Source organism: Ambystoma mexicanum, chromosome 10 (assembly GCF_040938575.1).
Source record: "Ambystoma mexicanum isolate Mex_15411 chromosome 10, UKY_AmexF1_1, whole genome shotgun sequence".
NCBI lineage: Eukaryota > Metazoa > Chordata > Amphibia > Caudata > Ambystomatidae > Ambystoma > Ambystoma mexicanum.
Window position 1 is genome coordinate 1136472873 of NC_090932.1, and position 16085 is coordinate 1136488957.

The window sequence follows — 16085 nt, forward strand, 5'->3', positions numbered from 1 at the left end:
GCCGTGAATGCAATGATTGATATGAATAGTATGGGATGCGCAATAGCGTAGTGGAGGATAAGGCAGGACGTTCCCAAATACATGTTACTTCACAACACTAGAATTCCGGCCTGGAGCACAGTGGATTTAGCAGACTGCATTAAGCACAGATTCAATGGAAATTTCTAATGTTATGTGAGTAAATAATCAGGCGTTTTTATACCGGGATGAGGGAATGATGTATGGATGCAAGGACAGATGATTTAATGGAGAGTCTGCCATGTACATGGCTTTTTGGAATCTATCAACTTCCTCTGCGCTATGTGATGCAGGGCTGCCATAGTGGGGCCATCGTCTATCTGCCCTTGTTGAACCCTCCCTGTCTCGACGCGCCTTCAAACACTTGTGTCTATGCACGTTACTAATCCCATCTAATGGATTCTGTTTTAACAGACGCATGCACGCAAACACTCGTTTGTAATAGTGTTTTCAACTCGATTTATATGGTTATGATTCGCAAGTGATTATTGGGTGCGAATAATCCTTTTGAGTGGGCTAGCATGCATATGGCTGTGGATTTAGTGTGATCTTTGAAGTGAGTAATGCAAATGGAGTTCAGATGCCCATACTATTCTTTTTCGTTTCATTTGGGTGACAGGTATCTCCTCCCCTTTTGCCGCTGCCATCTGTATGCCACTCCTGCAGATGGCTTTTACTCCCGACACCTGCTGCTTCGTGTTAATCAGTGGAGCACCATTACGATCTTATGGGACGATCGCCAATGGCCCACATGCCCTTACGCAGTACTAGTGGCTAGGAGCAACATTTCGAGCTTTCAGCTGGACTAGTGCCTACCTAATGGGACGGCCCTGCGGTTCTAGGCGCTTCCATGTTGCCTTTTTGAACGTGGATGTAGCCCCTGTGTACCATGGAGGAACAGGGTGTCACACAAGAAGAAGCTGGTCATTTATTGCGGATGCAGCCCACAATTATGAGATGTGATTTGGAGTTCATGACCTAATAGCTGTATGGCCCGGGTGATTTTGTTGTGCATTAAATTTTGATTATGATATTGACCTTGTAGCGTTATTCTTTGCAAGTAATGTAGCATATTCCTATTTGTGGAGCGATATATTGTGAGGAGATCTGCTTTGGGTTCGGCCTTCTGAGCATAGTTGCGTGGTACTGTACTGGGCGCGTTTGCCTACGAAGGCCAGTAAGGTCAGGGATAGGGGCTGCCATTATGACTGTTTTAATGATGTCATGGTCATGGGAGGGGGATTGGCTTTTGTGTAACAGATGCCGGTCAGCCAGGTGGATTGGTGGAATGATGTGATTTTCAGAATATGACTGGTCACAGGTGCCTGTGTTTGCGTGCGTTTCTTGGAGGGAGACTGAGGTCATGTCCATTGGAATGGCTTCTGTATTCGTGCCATCTGTGCCCTGCTGCTCCCATTGGCCCCTCTTGAGATGTGCCTGGCTGCTCAGGCACTCTGCCAACTTGTGTGGTCCATGCTTATGCTGCTGGTTGGTTTGTTTACTGGCAGGAGTACAGGGCTGGTGCAGTCTCACTCAGGATACTGCTTTGTATGTTGCCTTGCACTGGTGTCAAGCGATGGGGGGCCTGTTTTTGTTTGTCTCAGTTTTCAGTTCATGTTGCTGTACTTGGAGCTTCACATGCCTGTGCTGCATCAGTACGGCAATGGTGCCATGGCTAATATGGATGGCCACTCACAAGGCACTTGGAGCCCCTACATTCATTTGTTCATTGGCATGCATGGGTGACTTGTACATTTCACTGGTTGCATTGTTTGGCTTCATTGCACCTACGAGGAGTTGTGCAATGTGGCCAGGGAGTGGTGTACAGGCACTCAGTCAGGCCTTTTACGGTTGGTTTGCGATGCCGTACTTATCACCATGGCGGAATGGTACTTTCCGCCATTCTTGATGGCGTTAGGTACATGTCCGCTAGGGTCAGAATTCCTGTACCGTTGCGCCATGGTGGTAATTACGGTTTCGCAGTGCGCGCGTGCGCGTACTTGGTGCAGTTAGCGTTGGCGTTCACTACGGTGTCGCTAATGGCATCGTACTTTACGGTGACGGGTCATAATCGCAACGGGCGGTATTCGATGGCGGTATTGCATTTCCGCCATCGTTTTTCGATTTCCGCCAGGGTCGTAATGAGGGCCAATGTAATCACTTTCTTGGACAATTCACCCCCCTGTTTATGCAATGCAAGGAAATGGAGGGAAGCACACAGTTCTCAGAAATGCAATCAAATGTGATTCAGTTCACCCCAGCAACTTAGACTACAGAAGTTGAAAACACAGGCCCAAATGTTTTTAAATGTGCTGGAAATGAAGAAAAAATATGCTAAAATGCTTTTAATTCCCTCTAGAGGTTCAGGGTGAGTGGTATCTAGTTAATATTAGTCCAGGCTCACACTAGCAATGATGCAGGGATGGTTTTTATGAGGCTAACGAATTTCTTTCAGAGGAAAGCAAAAGCAGCTATCTTTTTGCAAGTGGAGAAATTTGCAAATCGCGGTAAAATTCGCGAATGCGTCTGGTGCGATTACAGAGGGCTAGCAATATCGTTTTGGGGTCCTAGGAAAGCCTAGGATCTCAGCTTCCAGATGAAAGTTACTGCAAGTCTCTAGCACAAACGGTCACGGAGATATGAGCGATTAAATAAAGGTTGTTTTTCAGATTTGAAATTTTAAAGTTCAAAAAGACAAGTGCAGCTTGCAACTAGAAAATGACAGGTGACAGTTAGGAGACAGTTCTACTTAGATTAAACTAGATTGAATTATATTATTTTAACTAGGAGATTGGTTCTGCACAGTTTTCTAGGTACTCACACTATATTCTTGAGTGAAATGGGCCTCGCCATGGATCTGGTCAGGTTTTAGACGGGACTCTGGTCTCTGTACTTCACAGTGATCTGGGTCTGCTCTCTCTCTGGATTCTGAAGATTGAGGGATTTAAAGTCTGGATCTTTCTGCACAGCTTTCTCTGGAGATTGATGGAGGTAAAGTATGGATTTTCCCGGCAGAGCTTCCAGCTGCAAATGGATTTGAAAGTCCCTATCTGTCCTGTCTCTCTGCTTTTATGTGTTTAGAATGTGGGTGTGTTCTAGCATCACTGACCCTACCTCTCTCTCAGCTTCTAATTGGTCAAACTTCCATTTCTCATTTGATTGGGGGAGCTAAGTTGTGTCAGAGTGATGTCATTTTACAGCCTGCAGAAAGTCCACTCCTCCTGTCAACTTACACACAAATCTAGATTTGAACCAAATACATATTTGCAGAGGTACATTGTTTAAAATTACATGCACCCTTCACATATCACAGGAGGTATACCCTGTCCAAATCTGCTCTTCCTGGGGGCTTGCATTCAAAAATGGCACATATTTCACTTTTTAACTGGTTTCGCAATTTCGGACATTAACCCAAATTTACACACATGTGCGCAAGGAGTATGGACATTAGTTGATGAAGTGTCAGATTTTTCACATGCACACATTTTGAGTAATATCCTCTTTTCCGCTAAAACCCCCCTGAACATACCACCGGGTCCTAGCACGTCTTAAAACGTGGGCAGAGAAATCACAAGAATTATGGTGTCATTTAAATAATTTTCACAAGTCCGCTCTATGAGTTATTCATCTTTTTAGAGTTAGGTTCTGGCCCCAAAGGGGTGTGGTTTTCCTCCAGCACAAGGTTGAATTTCTGGTTTTTCCAGTTCTGCCAAGCCAGCTTGCTCTCACAGGCAGTGCCCCTCCCCTGTGCAAAAGGGCAGCTAGGCCTGGGAACACAGCTGTGACTCAAGTTTCACTCCTGATGGGGGTAGTTGCCAGGCAAATTGGAATCTCTTTAAGCCAGTTTTTAGCTACATGTCATTTCTGTTCCCCAGTTTCTGCATTCAAATAAAACTAAACATTTTCACATATGCAGCTAGAAGGCTGATTCTAAGTTTAAAACTATGACATTTAAACAATTGCAACCTATGTGACACTCAAAAGTAGGTCACTCAGTCAATTTAAACATTTAGATTTTTTTAGTGTCTTTCAGTCCAAATTTACTTAAACTGCTGAAATCCACAGCTCAGCCAGTCTTGTTATAAACCTTCAAGTCACTTCAGAATATAACTTTACATTGTATCCACCTCTCAGTAAGTCTTTCTTTGGCCTGTTTTGGGTTCATTTATTCAGTTTTCTACAAAAAAGTAAAATCTGGTGGTTTTAAAACGCCGGCTTTCTGATAGTGGTGAGTACTGGTACTGCACCCCTTTTTGGGATTTCAGAAAATGAATTCCCAACAGTTATGGGTTTGCTTTTGGCAATCAGCATTGCCACTCCCAATGGTTTCATACTACTGTGTGGGTAGTCCAATGGTGGTTTTAGGCAGTTTCCTTCTGTGCCCATAACATCGGCAAAAATGAGTGGCAGCCTAATCTTCATGCACTTCCCTGGGCATTTTCTGGGAAGCTCTGGCCATCATGATGTTTTCATGTCAGTACTGCACAGTTTTGAGGTAGGGCTCGGATGCATGAGTAAATACATCCCACAGAACCAGGGTTGACACCTTTGAATTCAAGCCCCTCCATGGAGCTGATCGAGCTGTAGCCCTCTCCCCCCTCCACACCCCAAAATGTTAGGCTGTGGTGACTCAGCCTGGCTGTCCTAAAGAGCGTGGCCAGACAGAACGGGACACAAATGACAAAGGCCTTGCAATTAATTACCATAGCAGCAGCTGGCAATTCCTATACACAGTTATGTTAAAATCAAGTCAATACTGTTGGATTTGCAAATGCTTGTTTTTAGCAGGACTTCAGTGAAGGACACTCATAGAAACTATCTTGGGGAAGGAACCCACGTTTTGTGTTTGGCAGAGGTACTGGACCTAATTAAGTGTAACAGATTTATTCTAGGGAGGGTCTGCACTGACACCAAGCTTGCCGAGACCAAGCTTCGGCAACAGCAGTATCCCATATCCTCTTCACATGGCAGCAAGCTCCTGTAAAGCGCATTGCTGCCACAGCTGTGCTGTGACCCTCACCAGTGATGTGGCCTGTCCACCGCACTAAATGACTTTAAGGATTTAAGGTGCCAGGAAACCTGGCAGGATTACTGGCAAGAGCGCTTACTGGATCCCTTGAGCTTAAGAAGCATCTTGAGGGACCCCTTCCCCAAATAACACAGTGTTGCTGTGGAGGATTAAGGCTTTGGGAGCAACTCACAGAACACTAGTAGCGATGGACCGACTGTGGGAGCACCTCAGAGTGTTATGCGGTTTCGAGAGTGCTTCCAGAGGAGCAGGCAGTGAATCTGGTAGAAAGCTGGAATAGGAACTGGGAAGGAGGTGATTTTCAGATGCAGGTGACCCACAGTGAAGACTAAGAGCTAAAGGAATTACATAAATGCCCTGATTTATGCAAAACAATTCTAGCAGTGGGCAGCAACGGACTGGGAGTATAGATCTGGGGGACGAATGCTGGCGAGGGAAGTGCCTTCAGCCTTGGAGGCAAGCCAGATGGCCTGCAGAGGATGCTCCTGTCCTCCGCTGAAGGGAGGATTCTCATGGCTCATTTGGATGGGAGACTGAGTCTTTTTGAGATTATCGTATCAACGTTGTCATCTTTAATTAAGATACACCTTCCATTTACTTTTATAGGGATCCCACCACCCCCATGCCATCTTTGGATTTCCTCTTTCTTCACTGCACTCACCCACTATCTATACCCAACGCTTCACTCCCCAGTCTTTTAAAATTTTCGATTTTGGTACTTATCTGCCAATTTAGGCTTTGAGGGTGTTTAGCTCCACTTCAATGTCATTGTTTTGAAATGTGTGGACTTCCCATTGATGGGCTTCCAGAAATGGACCATAAGGGTTACCTTAACTAGGGACAGGGGTGCCTGGACGCACCTGTGTGAGAGGATCTCAGTAGGGGGATAGCAGAAGGGGCGCATTTTAGAATTTAGGTAGATCAGCAGAGCTGTGTGCGTGTGTGCCTGTATGTGTCTACATCCCAGTACTGAAAATGCAGGGGTTATAGCTGGGCAGCATTATGAAGGTACCAAAGCAGGAGTTGCGTAGAGTGCTGAAAGTCAGGACTGAGGTCGACTGGTAGAGCTATATTTAGGAACCCACAGAATAAAAGAGGAGCTGCAAGTCAGGACTGATGTGATTAGGGGAGATGGGATTGAGACCAAGTACTGAAACTGATGTAGCTCAGGAATGGACGGGGGTGCTCAGAAAGCTATGCAATCAGTGCCATTATAGTGCTTATAAATCAAGTGGCAGAAGGCATTAACTCAGAAGACTGCTTTGAAAAAGCAATGACGGGCATTTCAGGCTCACAGTTTGATGCTATTGCTTGATAAAGTTAGCTCAAAGGTTTGTTAAAAGTTCTCCACATCACCTCAAACATTCCTGTTTCAATGTGCAACACTCTGTACTGTTCAAGTTCTCTGTTTTTGGATAAAAAAGATGTTAAATGATGCATTTTTCGACAATAAATAATGCCGCAGAAAATGCAGTTGTGTGCCGCAATTTTTTCTTTTTTGTGCTGCAAAATTTTCCATTTCATGCCGCAATATCCTGGAGGGTCTGAGTAAACAATTTGTCCCAACAGCCTTAGTTTACCACAAGTCAAGGTAATGTGATAACTAGATACATCTTTGAAGCTTTAATTTCAATAAAATTCTAATTTCAACAGCCACTAGGGACTACTACTATCAAATCCAAATTCTTTAATGTGATACAGGTTGAAAATAAATTCAAACTTTACACATATTTCATTTACAAACATACAAACATAGCCTACACATACAACCATATATATCAACATCAAATATTAAATATTAAAACTGTTTCAAAGGATAATAAATTCATCAATGTACAATACATGTTAAATTTGAGATAAGAATAGGCAAATAAATGACTAGGCAGTTATTATTCAAATCTAATTAGGAACCTAAACCTAATTTAGTCAGTTGCCAGACATTATAAAGTGCAATGAATAGGTGCATGTTACAAGTGTTGGTACAATAATGCCAGAACGATAGTTCATGAATGGTTAATAGATCATGCACAAATTCACCCAAAAATTTTATAATCGGCTCTTTCATGGCCTGGCATTGTGTCAGAAGATGGCTGGCTGTTTCTGGGCACGATAGAGATTTACAAAGCCGACATGTGCGCTCATTAGCAGGGACATTCTTCCAAGCTCCTCTATTGCTTAAAGTAGGTAACTGTTCCAACCGGAATAGAATAATAAATCGTCGGAGTCTTCTGGTAGGGCAGAGATATAGGTAGGCCTGAGGTTTCATAAACTGGTACGTTCGATATTTCACAAAATTATATGACTTGAGACTACTAAAGTTGGAGAAATTTTCTGACCAATCCCAGAGTTCTACTTTTTTCTCAAGTGCCTTTAAAGTTTCATTTGATACACAGGTCTTTCGGAAAGTCCAGCCAATGTCGGTGAGGAATTTACTCATATCTTTAACAAAAGGTGAGGTGGTATGTTTTTTAGCTAATTCCCGCTGAATAACCGACAATAAGGGATTAGAGGAACCACTTATCTTCAAGTAGAACCCAGCTCTTTTTTTCAATATCAAAGCTTTCAGTGAAGGTAGGCCCAATTCCAATCTTATCATAGCCATAGGTACCCCCGGGGGAAGTCCCAACATACGTCTCCAGAACTTGCCCTCGATCACTTGAAGCCACTCTAAATCAACTGTTAGCAGCGACTCAATGCCATATATGACCATGGGAGCAAAGACTTGCATATATAGATGGCGTGTCCCCCATAGCGTGAAACCACCCTGCTTGTTAGTAAAAGATGAGACTAATGATATTACTTGTAATGCACGAGTGTTCCGCCCCTGTTTACATAATGTATAATCACCTAGTGGTTCTATTTCCATTCCTAAGTATCGGTAAGAAGGGGCATATAGGATAAGATTTTTGTGTACTACTAAATTTACACGGGTTACCCTTTTCCTGGTAAATCTAAGCACTTTAGTTTTATCCAAATTAATGGACAAACCATTGGTCTTAGCATAGTCCCAAAGTATATGTGCCGAGCGCCTAAGACCACCTATGGTGTTGTCTAGGACTACCAGATCATCAGCATAGGCCAAAACAGGACACAGTACATCCCCCAATTTAGGTGGGCAATTGTCCACATCTGTAAGAGCCGCAGGTATGTCATAGACATATAAGTTATAAATAAGGGGTGCTGTAACACAGCCCTGCTTTACCCCCCTGTTTTGAGACACATTTCTAGTTGTATTGCCCTCTTGATTAAGTCTAAGGTGCACCGAGGTGTCATGATGGAGTAATTTAAGATAGTATAGTAAACCTGATGGGCATCCCATTATTTCCAACTTAATCCAGAGTCTCTCACGAGGGATGGAATCAAAGGCGGCCTTAAAATCAATAAAGAGAGCATACAACGGGGGTTGTCCTTTACTAAGCGCTCTGGTGCGTAATATGTCCATTACCAATAAATTATGAGATGTTGAGTAGTCCCGTCTAAAGCCGCATTGGAATCTGCTAAGTATATTAGAATTATCAACCCATTTTTGCATCTCCGTTAGTAATAAAGAGGCAAAGAGTTTCCCTGTAATATCTAACATAGATAGCAGCCTATAATTGTTAGGGTCTGAGCGTCTACCTTTTTTGTATACTGGAATGAGAATGGCCGTTTGCCAGGATCTGGGGATTGTTCCCTGGGCTAGTATCTTATTAAAGAGTAAGGAAAATAACTCCGCCCAGAATACAGAATTATTTTTGATCACGATATTCGCTAGCCCATTAGGGCCAGGGGCTTTCGAGGACTTAAGGGAGGCTATTTTATTAAGAATTGCCTCCGAAGAAACGTCAAAAGGGGGAATAGTCGGGCCCTCCTCTATAGGTATACTCCAGGGCTCCTCTTCTTTTGTATTGCGGTTTAGAAGGAATTCTACCCATGTATTCTCGTCAATAGGGTTGACCATAGGGCCTATTACTTTCCCTCTATTCTCATTGAGAAGTGCCCAGATGCTACGCGAGTTCTTAGCACAAATCGTAGTTATGGGTCGGTGATCCCTGTTATTTCGCTCTATTCTCTTAATATTTTTGATCTCGGCTCTATATTGAGTTTTAATGGTTCTTAATTTCTCGCGGTACTGGGTTTCAGAAAGATTCAAGGTTTTTAGACCACGGATCACTCTTCTAAGCCCTCTCTTAGCATCTCTAATTTTTCTGTTAAAAGGGGGTAAAATGCCTCCTGCTTTTATCATAGGGCCCTTTTTGGCTGAAGCATGAAAACCTGAGAAGCCCGATATCCAGTTTTCAATTTCGTTAGTCGTCATGTCATGAAAATCATGAAGGCCCTGTATGGTGGTACATTTGAGAGCTTCAGAAGCCGCTCTGATGTTTTTCTCAGACCATATAATTCTGGTTCCTGAACAGTTAGATTGTATTTCTCCAATATGCACCAGGGGAGTGATGGAAATCGGTATAGATATTGTACAATGCAGCGCAGAATGATCACTCCATCCATTGGGCTTAACCCACATGTCCATTACTTTGGATTGCATCTCGGGGGTCATAAATATATAGTCTAAGGTACTAAATGATGATCCGTTTGCCCAAGTATGCTTCCCAGGTCTATCGCCCAGAGTGCGGCCATTAATCATCGCCAATTCCCAGATTTCGAACAATTGTAACCACTAAAGTCCTTCGTTCTCCCTCTTACTATGGGTCATCATGCACTTCCCACTAAGACCTGGGTAGGTGTGAATAAGAGTGTCGTCTGACATGTGGCAATTAAAATCCCCCACAACAATGATGGCAGCATTGCTAGTTCTTAATGACCAGGTAGACCGAACCTCCTGTATGGCCTCATGTAAGGTGTCCCTAGCTACAGGTTAATTAGTAGAAATCTACTACTACCATTTTCAGTAGGATATTCTACTTCCACCGCCAGTAGCTGGTCTTCAGCATTACACTGTATTTTCCGGGACATCATAGATATTCACACAGAAGGTGGACCCAAAACGACATTGCTGTCCAATAGTAAGCCTGCCTGGTTCTCATGGGTAGTAGTGTCTCTTGGACTACAGTGACCAACTTCCAGAGGGTCCTTCTGGTAGAGCAATACAGTCCAAAAACCTGCCATAGCTTCAGGTGGGCATTTAGACCACCTTTGGGGTGATGGTCATGCTGCGGTATGAAGGGTATGATGTAGATCACGACAACCTGGATGATTATAGAGGGGCGGAGTAGGGGCAGTGATGGCTTACTGGAATGCAACTGAAAGGAAAGGCTTAAACCTCCTTATTTGACTTTAGTATATGCAGTAGATGCTAGCCAATGTTTCCTCTGTTATGCGCCCCTAATCCCCTTTGCACCAAGTTAGCAACTATGTGCATATGTGGCCATAACTGTCGGTGATGTCACTTCCTATATTTGGGCACCCCCCCGGGAAATTCATAAGACGGCTCCCCTGCTTGTTATGCTCCCGGCCATTGCTGTTTTCTTCAAAATAAAGTTTTATCATTTTTGTGAAAAGAAACAAAGGTTTTACGTCTGTTGGGGATGTGTGTGTTTATGTTCCTAGTTCTGCGTTAGATAATGTTATGACGTTGGTGATGACAGGGTACGTTTGGCTACGCTGCCCACTAGCATCATTAAAATAGGTGGCGCTCATAGTGAGCGCCTAGTGATGTCAGCGTTAGGGGCTGTTGGTCTGAATAAGTGCACAGAGGGCACTTAGAGTGATGGATCAACGGATAATATTAGCACAACATGGCATTACCCAACCTGTCGTTTTTGCATGTGTTCAAGTGAGAAAAATTCAGGCAATTTGCTTTGAAAATGTTTTTAAGAACGATTGATGTATGCGCTAAAATACATGCCAATTGATTGGGCCAATACAATTTCTGACAGAAATACCCCTTTAATTATGTTCATTGCCACAACCATCTGCAGAGGGTCAACAAACGGAAAGGTTGGATCCAGGGAGCCTTTGATAGTTATTTAGGCTGGCCATGGCAGGAGGAAGGTTTTAGCCCTCCCTCTTCTGATATGCATCGTGTAGTCCACCTGTCAGATCCCAACTAAATATGACAGAGAGGGCTGCGCCTGTAGGCTGTGTCAACCTAGAGTACACAGGTCGATGTTTGTGTCGTGCAGTGAGCATAGGAAAATGTGTGCGAATTAGCCCCACACATTTTCAAGAGGTTGATTTACCATCTTTCAATTTCATATAAAATTTCAAAAATGCTCATATGCGTGCAGACCCTCCATTGCAGATGGTTGAATTTCTCACACCCTCTTCCGCTCCTTGTGTTGTCTTTCCTCCTTGTGCTGTCCCTCCTTCCCCCTTGTGCTGTCACTTCTTCCTCCTTGCACTGTCGTGCTTCCCCCATGCGCTGTTGTGCCACTCGCCTTAGCTGTCACTCCTTTCCCCCTAGTGCTGTCACACCTCCCAACATGTGCTGTTGCTTCACCCCTATATGCCCTGTCACTCCTTCCCACCTTTGAGCTGTCACACCTTCCTTCAAATGTTGTACTTTCATCTAGTGGATTTTTTTATTCTTTCTCATGTCGTCAATCCCCAACGCTGCCTTTCATTTCCTCCCATGCCATCATGTTTTCCTCTATATGATGTCATTCCTCATTCCTTCCCTCCATGCTAAATGTACAATGCAATAAACTATAAACGTCAGAACGATTGGTTTTGCTAATATTTCTTTTTACTGAGTGCTGTGTGTTTGTTCAGTATATGTTGTCATCCTAACCACTAGATTTATTAGTGTTTAGGATTAAAATGTATTCAGGGACCATATGGCACTGGCAGGCCCATCCACCTTGCTAGCCACGGGCAACGGAACAGTGCGGCCAAAGCACTGCACCGAAACGGCCAGCGCCTAAGAGCTTGTACTGAATCATTCTGCTCCGAGTTAGATATTGGGAGTTACATTAATTGCTTTGTCAATGAAGAAAGCCAACGTATCATAAAGAGAGTACATTTTTTGATTGTTGCAACATGTTATGGTATGTAACAACATGCTGTTAAGGCAGCTCAGCAGGTTGAGTTCTCACTCTTATTATTATTATTATTATTATTATTATTATTATTTAATTCTTACAACATACCACATGCCTGTAGGCTTCATGGCACAAAAAGAACAAGAGGCACAAACACACAAAAAACAATTAAGGGGAGCCAAGGAATGCACAGCACCACAGAAAGCCATTGTGAGAAAACATTGGTCAGAATAGAAGTCAAGAACTAATCCTTTTTATTGAACTCTTTCGTTTTAACAAGTGTCTTAAAATCAGGCAAGTAAAGGATAGCTGGTATTGAGGCTAGCAAGCCGTTCCAGACACACAGATCCCATGCATCAAACCTTGTGTCCACAAATATCCGAAGTTTGATGCGTGGCTGAAGGTGCTTATTATCTCCATTAGTACGGAGTAGTCTCCTAATGGCAGCAACCTTCAGTCGGTCACAAAGATATTGAGGTGCATTGCCAGACCTACATTAATGGGTCATGGTGAGCATTTTATGGGCAGCTTGACTGGAAGCCAGTGGAGTGCTACTCTAGCAGATGTAATAAGATCACTCCTACTAATTACCTGAATGCCCCTCACTGCCCCATTCTGGAGGGTCTGGAGCTTTTGCAAATTGGTGTTAGAGGTGCCTGCAAATAAACTGTTCAAATAATCCAGTTTGAAATGTACTAGGACACTGGCTAATAGTGATTGATTTTTTGATTTTTTTCAGATAGGTAAAATCTAATCTGTCTAAACAATGTGAGAACATATGCACAGGTAGAGCTCAGATGAAGTGTATTTTTCTGCAAAGAAAGTTGAGAATCCAGATATACACCTCACGCCTTAACCAAGAAAGCCACTGAGATAGCACAGTCAGCAATCAGAAACTGTGTATAACAAGGCTCCAGTTTTTTCAGCCGAGGACCTCACCCAAGATCAGGAGTTCTATCTTATTGTCATACAGGGCAAGTGAACTGACAGCCATCCAGGATTGTATCGTTGTGTAGATCTGATTAATAGCCTCAGAGTCCCAGACATAATCACCCTTAAGTTTGAGGATGATCTGGGTATTGTCAGCATAACTGGTATAGCTTACACCATGACAATCCAAACAATCAATGTTGGTGAAAGGCAAGAACCCTGTGGCACCCCACACTGCAATGAGCAGCTCCGGTGCCTAGTATACAGTACAACTGTCTCATGTGAGGTAGACCCTTTCAAATTAGCTAGCATATCACCAATTAAGGTGAAGAGATGAGCTTCACTCACGGATGCCATGACAGCAAATGCCAAATGGATAATCAAAAAAGTAGTCAGCAAAACTGAATAAGTATAAAGATCTAAAGTGCAACTACAGTTAGCCAAATAAAGTCTGTCAACGATCATCTTATATGGCATGATGTAATTATTAAACATACAAAGAAACACACTACCTTTCTACTGCTGGCACCAAACAGTGCAAAGAGGCTCTTGCCGAAACGCTGACACGTCGGCACGCCCGGACAAAAAACGGGCACAGACCGGCTTCCCTACAGCAGCACTCATGTTCCTGATCAGGTGTAAAAACCAACGTGGAGCACACTGGGATATGTAGTCCCACAGAATGATATGGATGCTATCAAGGCAGTACAAGGTGCTTCCTAGATTTCTACAGAACACGCAGCGAGCAAACAAAGTGCTACAAATTAAGTTTAGCAAACAACGACTTAATAGGCAGCGCATTCACGGAAGATACCGGAAGAAATCAAGATTAAACGTTGTTTGTGGGTGATAATTGTACGTAAATATGTTCTATGTACATTGTTTTGGCGAAAGCGCTATATATATATATATATATATATATATATATATATATATATATATATATATATATATCAAATCATCATTCAGTCATATTGAATACTTTTAATTGGGATGATTTAAAAAAATAATACTTAAGAATCATGAAATTCCTTCAAAAGAACTGAGGAACTGAACCTGCATTGACATGAAAAAAAAATGTGTATTGTAGTAGGTTTTTTTACTGCACATGATTTATATTTAGCACACCTTTCAAAATGTATCGTTTTCCCTTGCATTGCAAGTGCATATACTTGACAATGGGCCTCATTACGAGTACGACTGTGAGGAAAAACCAGTGCTAACGTTACCACAGCATTACCGCACCGCTATACTACAACTTTGGTGGTGAGGTAGGTGGATTTCCATGCAGCTAAGAACTGGAGAAAAATACACCACTTTACTGCCCAAAAAAATCAGCAGTCAGCAGACTTACTGAAGGTGGTCCTTCCACCGAAATTCAAATGGGGAATTACACCACCTGCCACCACATGCAATATCGCAGGACCAAGTGGCAGTAACGGTAAATCCGTTTGCGGTATTTCGGTAGCACCAAACTTGTAATGAGTCCCAATGTCTGTTAGGCCACTCCTCTAATTGCATTTACCCCAAGTTTTTTTAGGTTTCTTAGCTACTTGCGAATCTGAAGCTGGCAAGACCCTTAATAGGACCTGCCCGCAGGTATTGTTTTACAATGCGATACAAGGTACTGTCCCCTCACCCTGCCTTGATTTCGTGTGCACTCAAAGCACTGCTTTTATATTCCGAACTTGTGTACCTTGCACGGGGTCTCCTTTCCAACTCTTGCTGTGTGCATGAGGACCACGTGCCCAGGAATTCCCTCCAGTCCGTTCAATTCCTCACAATGTTCAGTCAGAGAGTCACTCATGAAAGTGCCATCCTGGATTCTGGAATGCACTCACGAACGGGACGCCTCCACTCTCGACTTGATAAAACGCTCTTCCTTAGACCGAATGGCTCAATCTTTGTCCCCAGACAGCTCATTCACAACCTGAAGAAAGCAAGATTAAACGTTGTTTGTCCGATTTAAAATGGTAAAGACAAGAAACACAGGCCCTTCTTCATACCGAAACCGCACAGACGAGAACCAGGGTTGCCTAGAGGTCGGGTGTCTCGAGAGACTCAGTTTCAGAGAGGGATGTCTCGCTGATGTGTCAGGTGCGCGGGCAAAGCGTGGAGAGGCAGCGTGATGGGGTGTTTATAGAGAGAGGGAGGGGTGTGGCCGCGGTGCACGTAGAGGCAGAGTGGAAAGGTGCTGTGAAGGAGGAAGAATGTGCGACTAGAGCCCGCTTCACAGATCTGTGTCTGGATTCAGGACATGGGGGAGACAGGTGGGGACAAATCCCCCCACAATTTTTATTATGGCATTTATCCCCCCCAGAATTTGCCTGTATATGTCTACTCTTGTAAGCACTTTAATAATATCTGTTAACATTACCCATTTTATTAAGATCAATTTCTTCATAAACTAGAGGTTTATTTGTTTGCGAGAACACTTTGAACATGGTAAAGTTTAGTTCAGTTGCAAAGGACAACATATGCTTGTTTTATATTACATTTTATATTAGTTGTCCAAATCCATTTTTTTTCTGGAAGTTATTGTAATAATGTGGCATTAAGACCCGAGGCGGCGGGCCAATACCTCCCCAGGTAATGCCCGGGGCCGTAGTTATAGGCCGAAGCGTAGCGAGGGCCTTAACGAAGCACACGGGCATTACTTGCGGCGGTATTGGCCCGCCGCCGAGGGTCTTATTGCCATAAGTAACCCGGCCCGTTTCGAGCCTCCTCATTGGCTGAGGGGCTGCCACGCCCCTCGCCGGGAACAGAGAACCCAGCACGCACGGCGTGGACGGTAATACCATGTGGTATGAGCCAATCACCGCACAGTATTTCTGTTCATCCGCGCGTGCCGGGTACTAATGAAAAATACATCACATCAGACTTAGATTATAATGGTTAATTTTTAGTTTGGGATACCTATAAGCCGAAAATAATGCATTAGAGTACAGCTAGGGAGAAACGGCATATGAGGAGGGAGTGAAACACAGCTTGTAGGTGTTGTATTTGCCTACCCTTTGACTGTCCATGGCCATGCTAATCCCTATGGCAATTCTCACCTAGTTCCTGCTCCTCCCCACACATGGAAACCCTTTGAACTCTTTAAGATCCCTTTAATTAATCCATACCAT